Source organism: Solanum lycopersicum, chromosome 9, assembly GCF_036512215.1.
Source record: "Solanum lycopersicum chromosome 9, SLM_r2.1".
In the NCBI taxonomy this organism is placed as follows: domain Eukaryota; kingdom Viridiplantae; phylum Streptophyta; class Magnoliopsida; order Solanales; family Solanaceae; genus Solanum; species Solanum lycopersicum.
In genome coordinates, this window is record NC_090808.1 from 30,840,920 (window position 1) to 30,850,761 (window position 9,842).

The 9,842-nt window shown below is 34.5% G+C and overlaps 1 long non-coding RNA gene across 1 annotated transcript; it reads left to right on the plus strand.

The window, feature by feature from the left end:
• The first annotated feature begins 973 nt into the window (after positions 1-973).
• LOC101262849 (uncharacterized) lies at positions 974-6,825 on the plus strand. The gene is made up of 2 exons (XR_183086.5): positions 974-1,520; positions 6,321-6,825. It is a non-coding gene; the product is annotated as an uncharacterized lncRNA (long non-coding RNA).
• The last annotated feature ends 3,017 nt before the right edge of the window (positions 6,826-9,842 follow it).

Here is a 9,842-nt window from a genome sequence, read left to right on the forward strand (position 1 = left end):
CCAATTTATAAATGAATATGGATGAATTTATCCAATACAAATGTATAACAATGTTATTTTGGAAGATATTATTGCAAATAAATGTATACCAATTTATCATAAATACGAACAAATGTATACCAACTTATTATGAATACGAATAAATGTATATCAAATTATTATGAATATTAACAAATATATACAATACAAATGTAAAATAAAAAACATATTAATACAAATATACCAATTTATAAATGAATATGAGCAAATGTATCCAATATAAATGTATACCTATAAAATTTGAAAGATTTTACTGCAAAAAATATAAATGTATACCAGTTTATTATATATATGAACAAAGGTATCCAATACAAATGTATGTCAATCTATTATATAAATATTGATTCAATAGATACTAATGCAAACAAATGTATATAAATTTGTTTAGAGAATGAATATGAATTGAGTTCAAAGGAAAAATAATTGATGAGTAGTGAACTCATACGAACCTTTAAAATAAGAATAATCATGATCAAAATAGTATTTGTTAATTTTAAGAAAAAGATATAATTATCAATTATATTTTACTAGTTTTAAGTGAAAATGGTTGGAGATTGAATATAGATTGTATTAATTATTTTTTTATTTTTAAAAATATAAAATAATTTGAAAGAAGGGAGTTTTGAATAATTAAGTTTTAAGGAGAAATAGTTGAAAGTTAGAAGAGAGATGAAATTATTTTCTTTCATTATTTAAAAAAAATACGTAAACATTAAAAAAGTGAGATAATTCTAAATAATTTTTTGATAGTTTTAAGGAGTAATGGTTAGAAGTTACAAGAGAGATGATATTACAAATCTTTTATTATTTAAAAATAAATAAATATATTGATAACTTACTTTTGGATTAATATGTGTCAATTTTTTATCTGTTTATTAATTGCTAATTAATATTGGACTATATATTACCAATTATATGTAATACTTGTCTATTTGTATCAAATCCAACATCAAATAATATCCGGCCCAAACTCGACCGACCCACTCTACTTCTTCTTTCCCACTATGCGAGAACAGGCAAAAAGGTGTGAACAACTTTCCATTTTCTCTTCATCTTAGCGGAGATCACGAGTAGCAGCAGAAAATCGCGAGAAACTATTACACTCTTCCAAGTACTCTGCAAACCCATAACCTTAGAAACCTAATCGATCAAATTGCTGTCCCTTTTTCCCATTTTCAAAGATTTTCAAAATCTCTTCTATTTGAAATTTTTGCTCAACGGTTTCCCCCCAAATTCGTCCCATCTTTCCCTATAAATAGCCCCTTGTCTTCAGTGATTGAGGAGGGAGAAAAGATTGGATTTTGAGGCCATATACGAAAAAATAGTTCACAACACGATTGTGGAGATTGGATTTTATAGTGTAATAGTATTCTAGAGTTTTGGGTTTGCTGTTTTGGAACTTGTATTTTTGCCGAAATTCCTTGTATTGTGGTGGATAGCTCATCCAAGCTCGTTCGTCCCGGAACGCTGGCCGGAAAAAGGTAATATCTACTCCTTTGTTTAGTTTTCATTTCGATTCCGAGTATTATGTGATGAGCCTGTCTCTGTTGAGTCTTCCTTGGCTTCATTTTCGCTTTGATCAAATATGAATGGTCATGGTTTATTACTTTTGCTACTGGAATTCTTGACCTGTCATTGTGTAATTCATGCCTTGTCTTGATTAGGTGTTCAAATCACTTTGTAGTTGTTTCGAATCACATGCTCTTCTTGCTTTGACTCTTGTGCCTAATGTGCTCTCAAGTATCAATGAAGCTACTTAAATATAATATGTTAGTCGTCATATGTATTGACTCGATTTTGTATCTTTATGTTCAACTGAATCTCTGTTCGAGTACTCTTGAGATGATCTATTTTTTGTTTGGTGTCAATGAATATGTTAGCTGCACCGTTCTGTTTAGAGTCATTCTTACTTGCAATTTTGATAGTCTTCTTTATCTTTTTGTTGTATCAAGTGTAGCGTCTGTTTTCTTGCCTTAGTTGCATACTAAATTTTGCCGAGGAGATCACTGAGTGGTGTGTTTATTATTTAAAAATGCTAGCCTCCAGTTATGTTCTTGATAGAATATATCCCTTCACTTAATAGAATAATGGACCAGCTCCCTTACTACGCTAATGAATATAACCAGAAAGTTAAATGCAGTAAAATCAACACAATGATTTTACGTGGAAACCTCCTTGCTTAAGGGAGTAAAACCACGACCTGTCTCACAGGATTTTCAATCGTTTTCACTAATCTTCAAAAGCAAAAGCAAAACACGATTACAACAAATGTGAGAAGAAGTTTTTAATCTCACGTTTAAGCAATAGTCTCTATTGCTTAACAAGCCTAAGTAGAAAACAATCTACCCACTAAGCTATCCCACTTGGACAACCTAGACTTTTACACTACCCACTGATTCCTTTATAGTTTCAGGAATAGTTTACAATATAAGAACAAGAGAATATATTCCTAAACAGCTACACTAAAAGCTCCAGAGATTTATGATGTTCTTGAATAATTCTGCCTTTGCTTGGTAGTAGCCTTTGCAAGAGTTCTTGAAAAGTTTCTTATCAAGTTTCAAAAACTACCAAAGATGTTTAGGAAAGTGCCTTTTAGGAAAGTGCCTTTTATATGGACAAGTCACTTTCCTTTAACTCTTTGCCATTGGTTGGAGAAGTCTCACTTTCTGAAGCCATCGGGAAGTGTGCACCTACTTTCTGTACCGTCTCCAGCTGGCAGTCTACAGGCTCGTCACCATGAGAGTCTGGTATCTCTACAAGGCCCCTGGGTTTGTTTCATCTTCAACACTCAAGTAAGAAACCTGGTACCTTTACAAGGTCCCTACGTTTGTCAAATCATCAAGACTACAAATAACATTTTCCCCCTTTTTGATGATGACAAACAATGATCTAAGATCTTCTCCAACTTTGTTCCCCCTTGCTATATTCCCCCACATGTATATTCCCCCTCACTGTATTCCCGCACATGTATATTCCCACTCACTGTATTCCCCCATGAATAATCATTTAGCTACTTACAACTTTACTTCCCCCTTTTGGCATCATAAAAAAGATATGCAGTAAACCAGAGATGTCAACAAAAATACTGAACAAGATCAAAGCTAAAGAGCAATCAATCAGTAAGGGAAAAGCATTCACAAAATAGGATAAACAGAACAACAAAGGAATAAGTTAACCAGCATACCATCATAACATTAATACATTAAAATCAAACTGAATATCCATCAACACAAAGATAAGCCACACAAAAAAATTGACACAGGGGAGGGTTGTTTAACAGGCTAGGAAGAGGGGGGAGGATGAGACATGGACTGGATGATGAGAGTGAGTCTTACATTGGCAGCATCATTATCTCTAATAGCCTTTTCCTGCAATGCAATGATCTTTGCCTTCAACTCTGCATTCTCTCTCTCCAGAGCTTGTACCACTGAAGAACCAGGTCCCTCATGCTGTGCAGTAAGCAGTTCTGCTTTGAGTACAACAATCTCGGCCTCTTTACCACTCAAGCGCACAGTGAGCTCCTCAACCTCGCGCTTAAGCTGATCCTGATCTTCAATAAGTTGAGCCATCTTGCTCTTTGGATAGACTCTTCCTTCAATGCACTCGCACTCAACCAAGGTACTCTCGGAGATAGTCTGTTTAACCGTCCCAACCTTTCCAACACTGAGAGAAATTTGAAAATGTTTGAATACTTCTGTGAGGAAGTATCCGTAGCCCATTCCATGAACACCTTTCCTCTCGATGACGGTTTTGTAGATATGCTCAAGCATTAGACCTGGGAGATTCAAGGCTTCGAAGCTACACAACATCTCCATTACAAATAAGTCAGCAGCAGTTGCTACTGTCCTCTTTTTTCAGTGCGAGGAAGGAGAACTTTCTTGATGAACTCAAAGACCAACTGGTACTCTCTCTTCATGATTTTCTTATAAATCCCAGCAACCTTGGTTGTGGGTGTCTTAGAAATCACAGAAGCAAACTCAGAAGAGCAAGTTTTGCCCAGTACAGACCGGGTCCCCTCTCTAGGCACCCTGAGAATTTTTCTCAACACACCCTCATCTAGATGTACAACAATGTCATTGACCCTTGTGAGAATGCTCCCATCCTCCTTGAATTGAACATTATAGTAAAACTCGCGCACTTCTTCTTCATGGAGGATGGGGGATTTTCTGTTGAACAGGTGTAGCCAAGATTGAATCTCTACCATATCGTGAAGAGAGTCTATGCCAGGAAGAGTTATGATTCCCATATCAAAAACTCTCCCTGCCAAGACGGCTTGCTTCCTTAGGCTGTCAACATTTTCCTGCATGTTGACACTCTCATCTCTCCTGGCTTGGGAACCAGGTCCCTGTGACCTCTTCCTTTTTCCCTCAGAACTCTTCTTTTTCGACTTCGTGTTTTCAACATTCTTTGAAACCTTTCCCTTTTACCCTCCATCCTTTTCTTCCATCATCGGAACAAACGGTCCATCAAGTACAATATCCCATAACTCGCTGTCTTCAGCCATGAGGTAATCATGCATTCTAACTTTCCACCAACTGTAGAAATGTCCATTGAAACGAGGAGGTCTTGTCGACGACTGACCTTCTTCGAGATTAAGTGGAGCAGCCATTCTAGAACAAATATCACTTCCTTGGTATTAACCAAATAGGGAGTGCCTGCTCTGATACCACTTGATAGAATATATGCCTTCACTTAACAGAATAATGGACCAGGTCCCTTACTACGCTAATGAATATAACCAGAAAGTTAAATGCAGTAAAATCAACACAATGATTTTACGTGGAAACCTCCTTGCTTAAGGGAGTAAACCACAACCTGTCTCACAGGATTTTCAATCGTTTTCACTAATCTTCAAAAGCAAAAGTAAAACACGATTACAACAAATGTGAGAAGAAGTTTTTAATCTCACGTTTAAGCAATAGTCTCTATTGCTTAACAAGCCTAAGTAGAAAACAATCTACCCACTAAGCTATCCCACTTGAACAACCTAGACTTTTAACACTACCCACTGATTCCTTTATACTTTCAGGAATAGTTTACAATATAAGAACAAGAGAATATATTCCTAAACAGCTACACTAAAAGCTCCAGAGATTTCTGCTGTTCTTGGAATAATTCTGCCTTTGCTTGGTAGTAGCCTTTGCAAGAGTTCTTGAAAAGTTTCTTATCAAGTTGCAAAAACTACCAAAGATGTTTAGGAAAGTGCCTTTTATATGGACAAGTCGCTTTCATTAAACTTTTTGCCATTGGTTGGAGAAGTCTCACTTTCTGACGCCATCGCGAAGTGTGCACCTACTTTCTGTACCGTCTCCAGCTGGCAGTCAACAGGCTCGTCACCATGAGAGCCTGGTACCTCTACAAGGTCCCTGGGTTTGTTTCATCTTTCAACACTCAAGTAAGAAACCTTGTACATTTACAAGGTCCCTAAGATTGTCAAATCATCAAAACTACAAATAACAGGTTACATCCTTTTTTTTTTTGAAGTCATAGCCTTTCTTATGGGTGTACCCTTGTCTTTTTTTTTGCTTCTTTTTTTTGTCTGATTGTTGCCGGTAATATTAAAGTTTGCTTTAGAATTCATGTTTGACTTAGTATAGTTATATCCACATTTAGACAACACTTGAGCATACCATTCTTAAACTCACGTTTTTCAGTTTTACTTTGTAACTCTGAGTCTCGTTAATTTTTGTCTCAACATCTCATCATATGTATCAAAATGAATTTATATGCCCCTCCCTGTTATTGACTTTCTAAGGAATGTTGTCGTCTTGTTAGTTCATTCACTTTGAGTGTTTTATTTCTCTGTGACAAGCAATGCTGCCCTCTTTGTTATTCATCATCTCTGTGAAATTCATGCCTATCATTAATAAGCTTCAACCAATTGCGAATATATATAGGTCAGAGTTTAGTTTTGCAATGAATTGTGACAGGTTTAAGTTTAGCTTTACGGTTGCCTTGCGCTCTTTGCTGTCTCCCATATCTTTCCTGTCTCTGTTTTCAGCTACGGTTTGATATAAATTAGCACACTTTTTTATGTTCTAAATATGAAATGATGCATATTTTACTTTGTTTCTTTTTAGTAAGAAACTACTGTGTGCCCTTTTCCTTGTTGCCATTCATAGTTTGTTTTGAAATGTTTTACATTTTGTTATCACATGTGTTAAAAACTGATGGATCTTCTGCTCATTGCCTATTTGTCAGCTAGATTTACTAATGGTATCATTGAATTACCCATGCTAATTCTTTGCTTTTGCTTTCTTTCGCATGTGATATTTCCACAGTCCTATATGGACTCGTCTCCTTATTCTTGCACTTCCAAGTTGAGACATATAGGCTCGATCTTTGTTCCTATTTCTCGAGTCAGACCCATATATCTGAAAGCTGTTACAGGCTCTAGAGACCCAACGACTTGCTGGAAATTAGTAGACAAATGTTCAAAAGCCCAAGAAATGGGCTGTATACATGAAGTATACTACATTTATGCACTGATATACAGGTTCATGGCAACAAATGTGTGGCCAGAAGTGCAAAAATACAGAGATGAGATAAACAACAGGTTTTCGGAAGCAGGAGATACACGCAAAGAGCTTATATACACTAATATACAATTGATGTATACAAAAACAGAAATTTGGTTAAAGACTAAAATTTGCAGCGAAATTGGCCCCTGAAGGGGCCCAGTTTCATCATCTCTTTTACTCCTTTAATTTCTTTGATTATGCTTTGAATTATTTCTTTTAACTCTAACCATAATTAATTTTAATTTACCTACTTAGATCTCCAAAAGAGGAGTTGTTTTCTTTATGTTGGTTTACCTTTAACACATCACTTGTGTTCATTTATTCTATGTCTAGTATACTGGTCAATTTTTATATCTTTATTAAGTATATTTGTTCTTAAAAGGACGTTTTTTTAGTTTGTCAACTAAATTAAAAAAACATGCTTTTTTTTTACTCTACCACTTTCTCAGAAGTTGGTCAAAACTTTGGTCTCTTTCATTTATCTAATCAATTTAAGATAGACCTCATGCTTGGTTCAAATTATATATATATATATATATATATATATATATATATATATATATATATATATATATATATATATATATATATATATATATATATATAATAAAATCAAGCTCATAAGAATATAATCATAAAGAGAAGAAGACGAGTGAAGTAGATAGAAGAAGGGAAATTTTCTTCTCATTCAAGTGTTTGTAAATCTCATCTGTATGTCATACAATAGTGAATGAACAATCATATTTATAGAGTGAGAAATCACTCCAAAAGTCACCATATTAAGTATCATAATAAATAGATACATTCTTATCCAAAACGGTTCATGAATCTAGTGAATATGGATGGTTGTTCATGTACCAACCTTATGGACTATCCACTCATTAAATGAATTTATAACACTCCCCCTTGGATGTCCATAGATAATGTGCATCATTAAAACCTTACTAGAAAAAATCCTGTGGGAAAAAATTCTAGTGAAGGAAAAAGAGTAAACATATCTTTTGATACGCACTATTTGTTGCCTCATTAAAAAACCTTGCCAGGAAAACCCAGTGGGAAAAAACCTCGATCAAGGGAAAAAGAGTGCAACGCGTATTATACTCCCCCTGATTAAAACATCACTTAATTTCTTGTGATGACGTCTCCAATCTTCGTACATTGTGGTTGGTATATTCTTTTTCAAAGAAAAACCACACATTTCTTGAATATGGTGTGTCATTTATCTCAACCAGACGCTCTTGCGACTTGCTTCATGGAGGACTTTTATTTCTGCATAGCAACATTTGCTTCATTAATCGCATGTTTGAGATCGTGCTTTATGCGGATCAGATAAATATTCTACATCTGCATAAACAATCAATTTTGTCTTGTATTCCTCGGAATAGAATAAACCCATAATTATGGTCCTTCAAGGATATTCATTCATGTGCTCAAAACCATTTCCATGTCCTTTTATCGGGGAGAAACTGAATCTTGCCAGTAAATTAACTGCAAAATAAATTTCTGGTCAAATATTGTTAGTAATATGCACTAGTGCCATGATTGCACCAAGATATAGAGTTTCATCACCAAGAAACTCTACATCCTTCTTTGAGATCAAACTGAATCATCATTTATGTCAAGTGATCTCATAATTATTGGGGTACTCAATGAATGCGATTTATCCATATAAAATTGCATCAAAACTTTTCAGTGTATGTGCACTGTTAGACAAATATTTCATTTGTCAAATTATCAGTCTGTAGGTCAAGATAAACTTTTGTCTTACCAAGAGCTTTTCATACAAATATAAGGACAATTAGGGTGATTCTTTTGTACACTTCTCTTCCTTGACTATTTCAATCCATATAAGGATTCTTGAAGCTTTATTTAAAAAGTTTCTTTCAAACTCTTATATGCTTCAAACACCTCGATTGTTTCAAGGATTTTCATATAACCTTCACTGTCTAGCTAGACATTACAAATATTCATTACATGCATTCAAGTTTTTCATATGTTGTCAGATCAAAACAAACCTCATTCCATCCACCAAAGGATAAAACATCTCTAATAATGTCAGGATTTTTGCGATAAACCTTTATGCCCCAAGGCACAAATCGTATTTGATATTTTACGATTATACTATCACATAATAATTTATTTGTAACCCACTGACATTATACCTTGATTTATGGACTACCAGTCCAAAATGTCACTTTTCTAAGTGAAAGATATACTTGAATTGTGCATTTTACTTAGCCAACCATTTATCTGTCCATACTATATGACATATTTGATTTCAAGATCCTCATCACAATTTATATCATTGAGCGCTACCTCATATCAAAGATACCGTCGACGGTTATTTGATATCGATTCCAACAAGACATAACTTATCGAGATCTCTTCATTTTTCATTATTTCAGGTACCTGAACCTTTTTCAAGATTTTATGAAGTGTTATGCAATGTGCTCATTTATAGCACTTGCATCATTATCATGACCATATTGATCATTTGCTCCTTCCTTCTTCAAGGAATTTTATATTTGGAATCGATTGGTCTATTACACTTTCGGCGTATCATAGACTCTGTCCTTGAAGGACTTCACACTGGAGCATTTGCAGCTGAATTATATCATAGGGTCAATCCATTCATATGGAAACTGATTTGCAACATTATGCAACTGAATTATCCCTTGAACTTTAAGTTCACATATTTATTTAACGAGGATCTAGATAATTCATAATTAACCTCACACATAATTTTCAGTCGTCAATCATCTCTCCCCCTAATGTTAGAAAATTTAACATTCATTCCAAGCTTATTTGGAAGTTCATCTTTGTGAGTGGTGGAGCAATTAAAATTATAACCGCACATTCAACATTTTAGATGAAAATTATATGGTTCCTGACCCTGAACCAATTTTAATGGGGAAACCTTGTTGGTTTGATGCATACATGTGTTGCTACATGTTAAATAAAATTATCTCATACCAAATCTTATTTGGGAGTTCTATTCTCATAACCATGATTTAGCTATAATTGGAGGCATACAATTTCTGCTAAATCAACCAGCATTATCAATATAATTTCATAGTTTGGAACTGTGCTCTTAATTTTAAAAGTTCGAGCAAACAACAACCTTACAAAAACCAATTTGTAAGTTGACAACAAAATACATGTGACCATCGCATAGATGCATCAATCATATAATTGCAAATGATCCACATGACAGGTGAACAGGCCCATATTCACCCTTTTATATGTTCAAAAAATTTTAGGGGATTACAATCCCAACCTTTG